Source organism: Carassius gibelio, chromosome A25, assembly GCF_023724105.1.
Source record: "Carassius gibelio isolate Cgi1373 ecotype wild population from Czech Republic chromosome A25, carGib1.2-hapl.c, whole genome shotgun sequence".
Classification (NCBI taxonomy): domain Eukaryota; kingdom Metazoa; phylum Chordata; class Actinopteri; order Cypriniformes; family Cyprinidae; genus Carassius; species Carassius gibelio.
This window is the reverse complement of record NC_068395.1, coordinates 17,512,269-17,526,887: the sequence shown is the minus strand read 5'-3', so window position 1 is coordinate 17,526,887 and position 14,619 is coordinate 17,512,269.

Here is a 14,619-nt window from a genome sequence, read left to right as displayed (position 1 = left end):
ACATTGTACTTCATAAAGGCATAAGCTTGTTTCAGTTTGGCAAGATTTGCACTGAATATTGAATGAAACAGCTTTCTCTAATAGAGAGAAAAGCTTTTGAGCAGATTTGGGCTTGATTTCACTTCATTTGAACAGAAACACTATTTCAACATTACTGGACTCAGAAAGCTGTAAACTGACAATCTTGATCATTGCAGTCCTAACATTAGTTTTTGTGCATATAACTTCTAACACATTAAAAACTGTCTTACAGCATTGCAGAAAACATTGTACTTCATAAGACATAAGCTTGTTTCAGTTTGGCAAGATTTGCACTGAATACTGAATGAAACAGCTTTATCTAATAGAGAGAAAAGCTTTTGAGCAGACTTGGGCTTGATTTCACTTCATTTCAACAGAAACACTATTTCAGCATTACTGGACTCAGAAAGCTGTAAACTGACAATCTTGATCATTGAAGTCCTAACATAAGTTTTTGTGCATATAACTTCTAACACATTAAAAACTGTCTTACAGCATTGCAGAAAACATTGTACTTCATAAGACATAAGCTTGTTTCAGTTTGGCAAGATTTGCACTGAATACTGAATGAAACAGCTTTCTCTAATAGAGAGAAAAGCTTTTGAGCAGACTTGGGCTTGATTTCACTTCATTTCAACAGAAACACTATTTCAGCATTACTGGACTCAGAAAGCTGTAAACTGACAATCTTGATCATTGAAGTCCTAACATTAGTTTTTGTGCATATAACTTCTAACACATTAAAAACTGTCTTACAGCATTGCAGAAAACATTGTACTTCATAAGACATAGGCTTGTTTCAGTTTGGCAAGATTTGCACTGAATACTGAATGAAACAGCTTTATCTAATAGAGAGAAAAGCTTTTGAGCAGATTTGGGCTTGATTTCACTTCATTTCAACAGAAACACTATTTCAGCATTACAGGACTCAGAAAGCTGTAAACTGACAATCTTGATCATTGAAGTCCTAACATTAGTTTTTGTGCATATAACTTCTAACACATTAAAAACTGTCTTATAGCATTGCAGAAAACATTGTACTTCATAAGGCATAAGCTTGTTTCAGTTTGGCAAGATTTGCACTAAATATTGAATGAAACAGCTTTCTCTAATAGTGAGAAAAGCTTTTGAGCAGATTTGGGCTTGATTTCACTTCATTTGAACAGAAACACTATTTCAACATTACTGGACTCAGAAAGCTGTAAACTGACAATCTTGATCATTGCTGTCCTAACATTAGTTTTTGTGTATATAACTTCTAACACATTAAAAACTGTCTTACAGCATTGCAGAAAACATTTTATTTCATAAGACATAAAGCATGTTTCAGTTTGGCAAGATTTGCACTGAATACTGAATGAAACAGCTTTCTCTAATAGTGAGAAAAGCTTTTGAGCAGATTTGGGCTTGATTTCACTTCATTTGAACAGAAACACTATTTCAACATTACTGGACTCAGAAAGCTGTAAACTGACAATCTTGATCATTGAAGTCCTAACATAAGTTTTTGTGCATATAACTTCTAACACATTAAAAACTGTCTTACAGCATTGCAGAAAACATTGTACTTCATAAGACATAAGCTTGTTTCAGTTTGGCAAGATTTGCACTGAATATTGAATGAAACAGCTTTCTCTAATAGAGAGAAAAGCTTTTGAGCAGATTTGGGCTTGATTTCACTTCATTTGAACAGAAACACTATTTCAACATTACTGGACTCAGAAAGCTGTAAACTGACAATCTTGATCATTGCAGTCCTAACATTAGTTTTTGTGCATATAACTTCTAACACATTAAAAACTGTCTTACAGCATTGCAGAAAACATTGTACTTCATAAGACATAAGCTTGTTTCAGTTTGGCAAGATTTGCACTGAATACTGAATGAAACAGCTTTATCTAATAGAGAGAAAAGCTTTTGAGCAGATTTGGGCTTGATTTCACTTCATTTCAACAGAAACACTATTTCAGCATTACTGGACTCAGAAAGCTGTAAACTGACAATCTTGATCATTGAAGTCCTAACATAAGTTTTTGTGCATATAACTTCTAACACATTAAAAACTGTCTTACAGCATTGCAGAAAACATTGTACTTCATAAGACATAAGCTTGTTTCAGTTTGGCAAGATTTGCACTGAATACTGAATGCAACAGCTTTATCTAATAGAGAGAAAAGCTTTTGAGCAGATTTGGGCTTGATTTCACTTCATTTCAACAGAAACACTATTTCAGCATTACTGGACTCAGAAAGCTGTAAACTGACAATCTTGATCATTGAAGTCCTAACATAAGTTTTTGTGCATATAACTTCTAACACATTAAAAACTGTCTTACAGCATTGCAGAAAACATTGTACTTCATAAAGGCATAAGCTTGTTTCAGTTTGGCAAGATTTGCACTGAATATTGAATGAAACAGCTTTCTCTAATAGAGAGAAAAGCTTTTGAGCAGATTTGGGCTTGATTTCACTTCATTTGAACAGAAACACTATTTCAACATTACTGGACTCAGAAAGCTGTAAACTGACAATCTTGATCATTGAAGTCCTAACATTAGTTTTTGTGCATATAACTTCTAACACATTAAAAACTGTCTTACAGCATTGCAGAAAACATTGTACTTCATAAGACATAAGCTTGTTTCAGTTTGGCAAGATTTGCACTGAATACTGAATGAAACAGCTTTATCTAATAGAGAGAAAAGCTTTTGAGCAGATTTGGGCTTGATTTCACTTCATTTCAACAGAAACACTATTTCAGCATTACTGGACTCAGAAAGCTGTAAACTGACAATCTTGATCATTGAAGTCCTAACATAAGTTTTTGTGCATATAACTTCTAACACATTAAAAACTGTCTTACAGCATTGCAGAAAACATTGTACTTCATAAGACATAAGCTTGTTTCAGTTTGGCAAGATTTGCACTGAATACTGAATGAAACAGCTTTATCTAATAGAGAGAAAAGCTTTTGAGCAGACTTGGGCTTGATTTCACTTCATTTCAACAGAAACACTATTTCAGCATTACTGGACTCAGAAAGCTGTAAACTGACAATCTTGATCATTGAAGTCCTAACATTAGTTTTTGTGCATATAACTTCTAACACTTTAAAAACTGTCTTACAGCATTGCAGAAAACATTGTACTTCATAAGACATAGGCTTGTTTCAGTTTGGCAAGATTTGCACTGAATACTGAATGAAACAGCTTTATCTAATAGAGAGAAAAGCTTTTGAGCAGATTTGGGCTTGATTTCACTTCATTTCAACAGAAACACTATTTCAGCATTACTGGACTCAGAAAGCTGTAAACTGACAATCTTGATCATTGAAGTCCTAACATTAGTTTTTGTGCATATAACTTCTAACACATTAAAAACTGTCTTACAGCATTGCAGAAAACATTGTACTTCATAAGACATAAGCTTGTTTCAGTTTGGCAAGATTTGCACTGAATACTGAATGAAACAGCTTTATCTAATAGAGAGAAAAGCTTTTGAGCAGATTTGGGCTTGATTTCACTTCATTTCAACAGAAACACTATTTCAGCATTACTGGACTCAGAAAGCTGTAAACTGACAATCTTGATCATTGAAGTCCTAACATAAGTTTTTGTGCATATAACTTCTAACACATTAAAAACTGTCTTACAGCATTGCAGAAAACATTGTACTTCATAAGACATAAGCTTGTTTCAGTTTGGCAAGATTTGCACTGAATACTGAATGCAACAGCTTTATCTAATAGAGAGAAAAGCTTTTGAGCAGATTTGGGCTTGATTTCACTTCATTTCAACAGAAACACTATTTCAGCATTACTGGACTCAGAAAGCTGTAAACTGACAATCTTGATCATTGAAGTCCTAACATTAGTTTTTGTGCATATAACTTCTAACACATTAAAAACTGTCTTACAGCATTGCAGAAAACATTGTACTTCATAAGACATAAGCTTGTTTCAGTTTGGCAAGATTTGCACTGAATACTGAATGAAACAGCTTTCTCTAATAGAGAGAAAAGCTTTTGAGCAGATTTGGGCTTGATTTCACTTCATTTGAACAGAAACACTATTTCAGCATTACTGGACTCAGAAAGCTGTAAACTGACAATCTCGATCATTGAAGTCCTAACATTAGTTTTTGTGCATATAACTTCTAACGCATTAAAAACTGTCTTACAGCATTGCAGAAAACATTGTACTTCATAAGGCATAAGCTTGTTTCAGTTTGGCAAGATTTGCACTGAATACTGAATGAAACAGCTTTATCTAATAGAGAGAAAAGCTTTTGAGCAGATTTGGGCTTGATTTCACTTCATTTCAACAGAAACACTATTTCAGCATTACTGGACTCAGAAAGCTGTAAACTGACAATCTTGATCATTGAAGTCCTAACATTAGTTTTTGTGCATATAACTTCTAACTCATTAAAAGCTGTCTTACAGCATTGCAGAAAACATTGTACTTCATAAGACATAGGCTTGTTTCAGTTTGGCAAGATTTGCACTGAATACTGAATGAAACAGCTTTATCTAATAGAGAGAAAAGCTTTTGAGCAGATTTGGGCTTGATTTCACTTCATTTCAACAGAAACACTATTTCAGCATTACTGGACTCAGAAAGCTGTAAACTGACAATCTTGATCATTGAAGTCCTAACATAAGTTTTTGTGCATATAACTTCTAACACATTAAAAACTGTCTTACAGCATTGCAGAAAACATTGTACTTCATAAGACATAAGCTTGTTTCAGTTTGGCAAGATTTGCACTGAATACTGAATGAAACAGCTTTATCTAATAGAGAGAAAAGCTTTTGAGCAGACTTGGGCTTGATTTCACTTCATTTCAACAGAAACACTATTTCAGCATTACTGGACTCAGAAAGCTGTAAACTGACAATCTTGATCATTGAAGTCCTAACATAAGTTTTTGTGCATATAACTTCTAACACATTAAAAACTGTCTTACAGCATTGCAGAAAACATTGTACTTCATAAGACATAGGCTTGTTTCAGTTTGGCAAGATTTGCACTGAATACTGAATGAAACAGCTTTATCTAATAGAGAGAAAAGCTTTTGAGCAGATTTGGGCTTGATTTCACTTCATTTCAACAGAAACACTATTTCAGCATTACTGGACTCAGAAAGCTGTAAACTGACAATCTTGATCATTGAAGTCCTAACATAAGTTTTTGTGCATATAACTTCTAACACATTAAAAACTGTCTTACAGCATTGCAGAAAACATTGTACTTCATAAGACATAAGCTTGTTTCAGTTTGGCAAGATTTGCACTGAATACTGAATGAAACAGCTTTATCTAATAGAGAGAAAAGCTTTTGAGCAGACTTGGGCTTGATTTCACTTCATTTCAACAGAAACACTATTTCAGCATTACTGGACTCAGAAAGCTGTAAACTGACAATCTTGATCATTGAAGTCCTAACATAAGTTTTTGTGCATATAACTTCTAACACATTAAAAACTGTCTTACAGCATTGCAGAAAACAATGTATTTAACATGGCATAAGCATCTATCAGTTTGGCAAAATTTGCACTGAATACAGAATGAAACAGCCTTCTCTAATAGAGAGACAAGCTTTTGAGCAGATTTGGGCTAGATTTCACTTCATTTGAACAGAAGTACTATTTCAGCATTACTGGACTCAGAAAGCTGTAAACTGACAATCTTGATCATTGAAGTCCTAACATAAGTTTTTGTGCATATAACTTCTAACACATTAAAAACTGTCTTACAGCATTGCAGAAAACATTGTATTTCATATGGCATAAGCATCTATCAGTTTGGCAAGATTTGCACTGAATACTGAATGAAACAGCTTTCTCTATTAGAGAGACAAGCTTTTGAGCAGATTTGGGCTTGATTTCACTTCATTTGAACAGAAACACTATTTCAGCATTACTGGACTCAGAAAGCTGTAAACTGACAATCTTGATCATTGAAGTCCTAACATAAGTTTTTGTGCATATAACTTCTAACACATTAAAAACTGTCTTACAGCATTGCAGAAAACATTGTACTTCATAAGGCATAAGCATCTATCAGATTGGCAAGATTTGCACTGAATACTGAATAAAACAGCTTTCTCTATTAGAGAGACAAGCTTTTGAGCAGATTTGGGCTTGATTTCACTTCATTTGAACAGAAACACTATTTCAACATTACTGGACTCAGAAAGCTGTAAACTGACAATCTTGATCATTGAAGTCCTAACATTAGTTTTTGTGTATATAACTTCTAACACATTAAAAACTGTCTTACAGCATTGCACAAAACATTGTACTTCATAAGGCATAAGCATCTATCAGTTTGGCAAGATTTGCACAGAATACTGAATGACACAGCTTTCTCTAATAGAGAGACAAGCTTTTGAGCAGATTTGGGCTAGATTTCACTTCATTTGAACAGAAGCACTATTTCAGCATTACTGGACTCAGAAAGCTGTAAACTGACAATCTTGATCATTGAAGTCCTAACATTAGTTTTTGTGTATATAACTTCTAACACATTAAAAACTGTCTTACAGCATTGCAGAAAACATTTTATTTCATAAGACATAAGCATGTTTCAGTTTGGCAAGATTTGCACTGAATACTGAATGAAACAGCTTTCTCTAATAGAGAGACAAGCTTTTGAGCAGATTTGGGCTTGATTTCACTTAATTTGAACAGAAACACTATTTCAGCATTACTGGACTCAGAAAGCTGTAAACTGACAATCTTGATCATTGAAGTCCTAACATAAGTTTTTGTGCATATAACTTCTAACACATTAAAAACTGTCTTACAGCATTGCAGAAAACATTGTACTTCATAAGGCATAAGCATCTATCAGATTGGCAAGATTTGCACTGAATACTGAATGAAACAGCTTTCTCTATTAGAGAGACAAGCTTTTGAGCAGATTTGGGCTAGATTTCACTTCATTTGAACAGAAGTACTATTTCAGCATTACTGGACTCAGAAAGCTGTAAACTGACAATCTTGATCATTGAAGTCCTAACATAAGTTTTTGTGCATATAACTTCTAACACATTAAAAACTGTCTTACAGCATTGCAGAAAACATTGTATTTCATATGGCATAAGCATCTATCAGTTTGGCAAGATTTGCACTGAATACTGAATGAAACAGCTTTCTCTATTAGAGAGACAAGCTTTTGAGCAGATTTGGGCTTGATTTCACTTCATTTGAACAGAAACACTATTTCAACATTACTGGACTCAGAAAGCTGTAAACTGACAATCTTGATCATTGAATTCCTAACATTAGTTTTTGTGTATATAACTTCTAACACATTAAAAACTGTCTTACAGCATTGCAGAAAACATTGTACTTCATAAGGCATAAGCATCTATCAGTTTGGCAAGATTTGCACTGGACTCAGTACTGTACTGTATTCAGTGCAAATCTTGCCAAACTGATAGATGCTTATGCCCTATAAAATACAATGTTTTCTGCAATGCTGTAAGACAGTTTTTAATGTGTTAGAAGTTATATGCACAAAAACTAATGTTAGGACTTCAATGATCAAGATTGTCAGTTTACAGCTTTCTGAGTCCTGTAATGCTGAAATAGTGTTTCTGTTGAAATGAAGTGAAATCAAGCCCAAATCTGCTCAAAAGCTTGTCTCTCTAATAGAGAAAGCTGTTTCATTCAGTATTCAGTGCAAATCTTGCCAAACTGATAGATGCTTATGCCATATGAAATACAATGTTTTCTGCAATGCTGTTGGACAGTTTTTAATGTGTTAGAAGTTATATGCACAAAAACTTATGTTAGGACTTCAATGATCAAGATTGTCAGTTTACAGCTTTCTGAGTCCAGTAATGTTGAAATAGTGTTTCTGTTCAAATGAAGTGAAATCAAGCCCAAATCTGCTAAAAAGCTTGTCTCTCTATTAGAGAAAGCTGTTTCATTCAGTATTCAGTGCAAATCTTGCCAAACTGATAGATGCTTATGCCTTATGAAGTACAATGTTTTGTGCAATGCTGTAAGAAAGTTTTTAATGTGTTAGAAGTTATATACACAAAAACTAATGTTAGGACAGTTAAAAACTGTCTTACAGCATTGCAGAAAACATTGTACTTCATAAGGCATAAGCATCTATCAGTTTGGCAAGATTTGCACTGAATACTGAATGAAACAGCTTTCTCTAATAGAGAGACAAGCTTTTGAGCAGATTTGGGCTAGATTTCACTTCATTTGAACAGAAACACTATTTCAACATTACTGGACTCAGAAAGCTGTAAACTGACAATCTTGATCATTGAAGTCCTAACATTAGTTTTTGTGCATATATCTTCTAACACATTAAAAACTGTCCTACAGCATTGCAGAAAACATTGTACTTCATAAGGCATAAGCATCTATCAGTTTGGCAAGATTTGCACTGAATACTGAATGAAACAGCTTTCTCTATTAGAGAGACAAGCTTTTGAGCAGATTTGGGCTAGATTTCACTTCATTTGAACAGAAGTACTATTTCAGCATTACTGGACTCAGAAAGCTGTAAACTGACAATCTTGATCATTGAAGTCCTAACATAAGTTTTTGTGCATATAACTTCTAACACATTAAAAACTGTCTTACAGCATTGCAGAACACATTGTATTTAACATGGCATAAGCATCTATCAGTTTGGCAAGATTTGCACTGAATACAGAATGAAACAGCTTTCTCTAATAGAGAGACAAGCTTTTGAGCAGATTTGGGCTAGATTTCACTTCATTTGAACAGAAGTACTATTTCAGCATTACTGGACTCAGAAAGCTGTAAACTGACAATCTTGATCATTGAAGTCCTAACATAAGTTTTTGTGCATATAACTTCTAACACATTAAAAACTGTCTTACAGCATTGCAAAAAACATTGTACTTCATAAGGCATAAGCATCTATCAGATTGGCAAGATTTGCACTGAATACTGAATGCAACAGCTTTATCTAATAGAGAGACAAGCTTTTGAGCAGATTTGGGCTTGATTTCACTTCATTTGAACAGAAACACTATTTCAACATTACTGGACTCAGAAAGCTGTAAACTGACAATCTTGATCATTGAAGTCCTAACATTAGTTTTTGTGTATATAACTTCTAACACATTAAAAACTGTCTTACAGCATTGCAGAAAACATTTTATTTCATAAGACATAAGCATGTTTCAGTTTGGCAAGATTTGCACTGAATACTGAATGAAACAGCTTTCTCTAATAGAGAGACAAGCTTTTGAGCAGATTTGGGCTAGATTTCACTTCATTTGAACAGAAGTACTATTTCATCATTACTGGACTCAGAAAGCTGTAAACTGACAATCTTGATCATTGAAGTCCTAACATAAGTTTTTGTGCATATAACTTCTAACACATTAAAAACTGTCTTACAGCATTGCAGAAAACATTGTATTTCATATGGCATAAGCATCTATCAGTTTGGCAAGATTTGCACTGAATACTGAATGAAACAGCTTTCTCTATTAGAGAGACAAGCTTTTGAGCAGATTTGGGCTTGATTTCACTTCATTTGAACAGAAGCACTATTTCAACATTACTGGACTCAGAAAGCTGTAAACTGACAATCTTGATCATTGAAGTCCTAACATTAGTTTTTGTGTATATAACTTCTAACACATTAAAAACTGTCTTACAGCATTGCAGAAAACATTGTACTTCATAAGGCATAAGCATCTATCAGTTTGGCATAGAGTTGTGACGTTCGCGAACGAACCGATTCTTTTGAATGGCTCATAAACATGAACGATGGGAGCCGAGTCGCGACTGGAGAGGAGCCGTTCTTTCTATCGTTCTTTTTTCCTATGCGTGTTCATACAAATGAGCTCCTCCAGGAGACAGAACAGTTATAGGGGGAGTGGCGCACCCAGTGCAGGCCAACCCTTTATAGCGTGATGATATTAGTTATTAGTTGTGCATGCATTTACATTGCATTTTGTGTTCATTTAAAACTCATTTTAAAATCATTAAAAATGTTCTTTTGTGATACTGTACTTGTATAGAAATTTTTCACTAAAAGCTGTTTTCCACAGACTTTCATTGCAGCCCACTTTGTTATTGTTCATTGACTTGAAGGGGCTGATATTCTATTTGCAAAGTTTACAGTAGTAATAGTATGTAGTATGTAGACATTTCCATTTTATTTATTCTAATTTTATCTACTTTAAAAAAAAAATAGTTTTCTATCAAAATGTTCTTGTGTGATAACAATGTTCTTGTGTGGAAGTGTTTGTGTGGAAGTAGTAAAAGCTGTTTTGCACAGAAATTCATTGCAGCCGGCTTTGTTTTTTATGTTTATTTGTGAGTAGGTATTGTATGAATAACATAAGTCAACGTAGTTTTACACACACACACACACACACACACACACACACACACACACACACACACACACACACACACACACACACACACACACACACACACACACACACACACACTTTGTACTAAAGGTAAATCAAAATAATGATGTCACTGTCTAAGCAGAGGGATTTGTGCAACCCTATGGAATATAGTCCACACATGAGAAATGAGGTAACAATCAATATTTCAGAATAATTCAAACTCAGATATTGGTGTGTGATATCTGAGCTTTAATTATTTGACTACAAATCTCACCTCATAATACCTCCCAGTGATTATTTCTAGGATAAACTGAGATGCCCCCAAGCTGGCTTCTTAAAACTGACTAAATATTTAAAAAGAGCCAAAAGAGCCATTCTTTTGAACGGCTCTTTGAAAGGAACGGATCGCGAAGATCCGGATCCCCTCAAAGAGCCATAAATCCCATCACTAGTTTGGCAAGATTTGCACTGAATACTGAATGAAACAGGTTTCTCTAATAGAGAGACAAGCTTTTGAGCAGATTTGGGCTTGATTTCACTTCATTTGAACAGAAACACTATTTCAACATTACTGGACTCAGAAAGCTGTAAACTGACAATCTTGATCATTAAAGTCCTAACATTAGTTTTTGTGTATATAACTTCTAACACATTAAAAACTGTCTTACAGCATTGCAGAAAACATTTTATTTCATAAGACATAAGCATGTTTCAGTTTGGCAAGATTTGCACTGAATATTGAATGAAACAGCTTTCTCTATTAGAGAGACAAGCTTTTGAGCAGATTTGGGCTAGATTTCACTTCATTTGAACAGAAGTACTATTTCAGCATTACTGGACTCAGAAAGCTGTAAACTGACAATCTTGATCATTGAAGTCCTAACATAAGTTTTTGTGCATATAACTTCTAACACATTAAAAACTGTCTTTAGCTAACACGTATTTAGCTAAAATATTAGTTGTTAAGTGTTTACAAAGTTGTCAAGTCTGATGCTAATATTTTTAAGAACATTTGATATAGTTTAACATTTTGAATTTTATTGCATATATTTCACCAAACCTATAGGACTGAAAAATAGGTATAGCATCACACATAGCACACTTCAGCTGTTAGCCAGAAATGCAAGTGAACTGAGATTTCATTACTGATATAATCTACAGAATGTGAAACAAGCTCACAGTTACATTAGAGTTTCTGGATGCTAGTTTGCTGAATATTGTTTGTTACTGTTTGACAAGTTTAAAACCTCATTACTCCATTGTGAAGACATGTACTTTATAAAATCACTAAGTTTTCACTGTAGTAGGCCGACTCTGAAACCAGACCAACTAAAATTAGCTTGAGCCTAGTTTCAGCAATTTGTTTTTATCTTTACATGATTTGTTAGTGCTGTTCTGAACCGTGGTTCCATTTTAACATAACACTTTGTATTGTGTTGTCGCGTGTGATGGTAAAAATTTCTGTTTTCTATGTTCTTTGTCAGGAAAAGCCATGCTACTTTAGCATTTTGCAAACAGTACCACTGTAATGTTAGCCAGCTCTTTTTATTCTTGGCTTTTCTTTATTCATATACATCAGTATTTGAATTTGCTTAATTTAATGTAGTATTTAACCAAAAACAAAAAATTGTGGGTAATGCAGAATGCAGCACATGGATCCTTGAAAATATTTTTATCTTGAAAAATCCATGTAGCAGAAATCATTTAAAAGGTCTTCTTTTAAAATAAAACAATTAACACATTAACATTTTCCAAAATTTTTGAAAAAAAGCTGAACTACCGGTATAAACAAAAATACTGTGCAACATCTTTTATATCTTAAAGATATAGCAGAGGCCTGTTTGAGTAACGCTCTCATCTGTCACCCAACTATCCGAACCCTTTAATTCTATTGTAATTATAAAAAAATACATAATCTTAATGCCTCACACTTTTGTAATGGATTAAAAACTAGTATTTAAACTAAATTTACCCTGAGTTGTTTAAAAAAATAAAAAGTACTGGAGGATTGTTCATAATACGATCCATGATCCATAACATTCATTTCATGATGGTTATACTTTACCTTCTATACTGAAGATAATGGTTAGATGCTAAGAACAGTTAAAGACTTTTAGTGACAAATCCATATTAAAATATTTCAAATAAATAAAAAATGTGATGAACATAATGCATCCAAAACTATACAGCAACAATATATTTTTAATGAATTTCAAAGTATGCTCACACCTTTTAAACATATGATACAATCTCACTAAAAGAGTCTTCGAGGAAAGGGAAAATTTAATCCAATAGCTGATTATTAAACAATAAAACATACAGCAAGGAAAACAGATGTTGTAACATGGAAACAGAAGCATGAACACAATAGAAATGTAGAAATATCCCCAGTCTATGACAGTCACAAGTAGATAGTCACAAGATGTATATTCTTCGTAAGATTCAAAAACGTAGAGTTTCACAATCTGCACCTTTTTGTCAAACACAAATCTTCCCACACGATCATCAGACACTGGGAAATCTTGTTTCACAAAATTTTCCTCTTCATTGAGGACCTTTGTGTGACTCTTTCCTTGATATTTTCTTGGTTCCAAAGTCAACTCCTCTCTCATTTCAACAGAACTTCTTGTTGGTGTTACACACAACTTTCTTCTAGATGTTTCAGGACTGTTTGGAACAGTGGCAGCCATTGTAACAGGAGAATGTAGAATGTCTTCTGCGATTAACTATGTTCCCCCTAAACCTTTTTTAAATACCAAATTGTGAATGTAGGTAGGACCCCATAGGTGTGAAACAAACAAGGATGTGACACCTTCAATATTCATAAAACATATGCTTTGACAAATATTCAGCGAAATTGTTATCTCTTTTTTGTTGTTGTTGAAAACAATGCATTAAAATGATTTTGCTGATAAATCAAAAAACACTGTTGTGCAGTATGTTGGAGAGTATTTTTGTTTACACTCGACATTTGGTCAGGTGGAGCCAGAGATTGAACCACCAACTTTCCGGTTTGTATACAACCTACATGAACCACTGAGCCACTGCCACCCCGCTGAAAAATGGAACAATGGTTCAGAACAGCACTAACAAATCATATAAAGATAAAAACAAATTGCTGAAACTAGGCTCAAGCTAATTTTAGTTGGTCTGGTTTCAGAGTCGGCCTACTACAGTGAAAACTTTGTGATTTTATACAGTACATGTCTTCATGATGGAGTAATGAGGTGTTAAACGTGTCGAACAGTAACAAACAATATTCAGCAAACTAGCATCCAGAAACTCTAATGTAACTGTGAGCTTGTTTCACATTCTGTAGATTATATCAGTAATGAAATCTCAGTTCACTTGCATTTCTGGCTAACAGCTGAAGTGTGCTATGTGTGATGCTATACCTATTTTTCAGTCCTATAGGTTTGGTGAAATATATGCAATAAAATTCAAAATGTTAAACTATATCAAATGTTCTTATATCAGCATCAGACTTGACAACTTTGTAAACACTTAACAACTACTATTTTAGCTAAATACATGTTTTTGTCTGTGTGTTGGTGCATACTGTCTAATCTGGTCGAAAACATGTCCCTTTCAATTAATTAACTGCATGTGATTTGTGATTTATTTAATGGAGTGATGACTATAGCTCAAAATCGTCGTCTTGTACATCTCTTTCATGCTAAAAATCCCAGATTCTGGTGCTTTTAATCTTTTAGTAAATAATTAAAATGATGTGATAACTACAAATGGTCATAATGAATAAAACTTCTTGGTTAGCTTGAAGTTTCATCTGTATCTCCAAAAAAATGTTTTGTGTTCTTGGTAGGTGGCAGTGGCTCAGTGGTTCATGTAGGTTGTCTACAAACTGTAAGGTCAGTGGTTCAATCCCTGGCTCCACCTGACTGTCGAGTGTTGAGGTGTCCTTGAGCAAGACATCTAACCCCAGCTGCTCCCGATGAGCTGGATGGTGCCTTGAATGGCTGACACCGTGGTGAATATGAGGCAACTTGTAAAGTGCTTTGGATGGCCATGTGGTCTGTTGAAAGTGCTATATAAATGCAGTCAATTTAGTGTACATTAGAAAAAAACAAGCAGTGATTGTTAAAACACCTCGGTTAATAATTTGAAACGTAGATCTGTCAAATGATAAAAGTTCAGTCATACATTTAAAAAGTTTTCTGGATGTCTAAATCAGGAATTAGACATTTGAAGAAAAGATGAAATAATCAT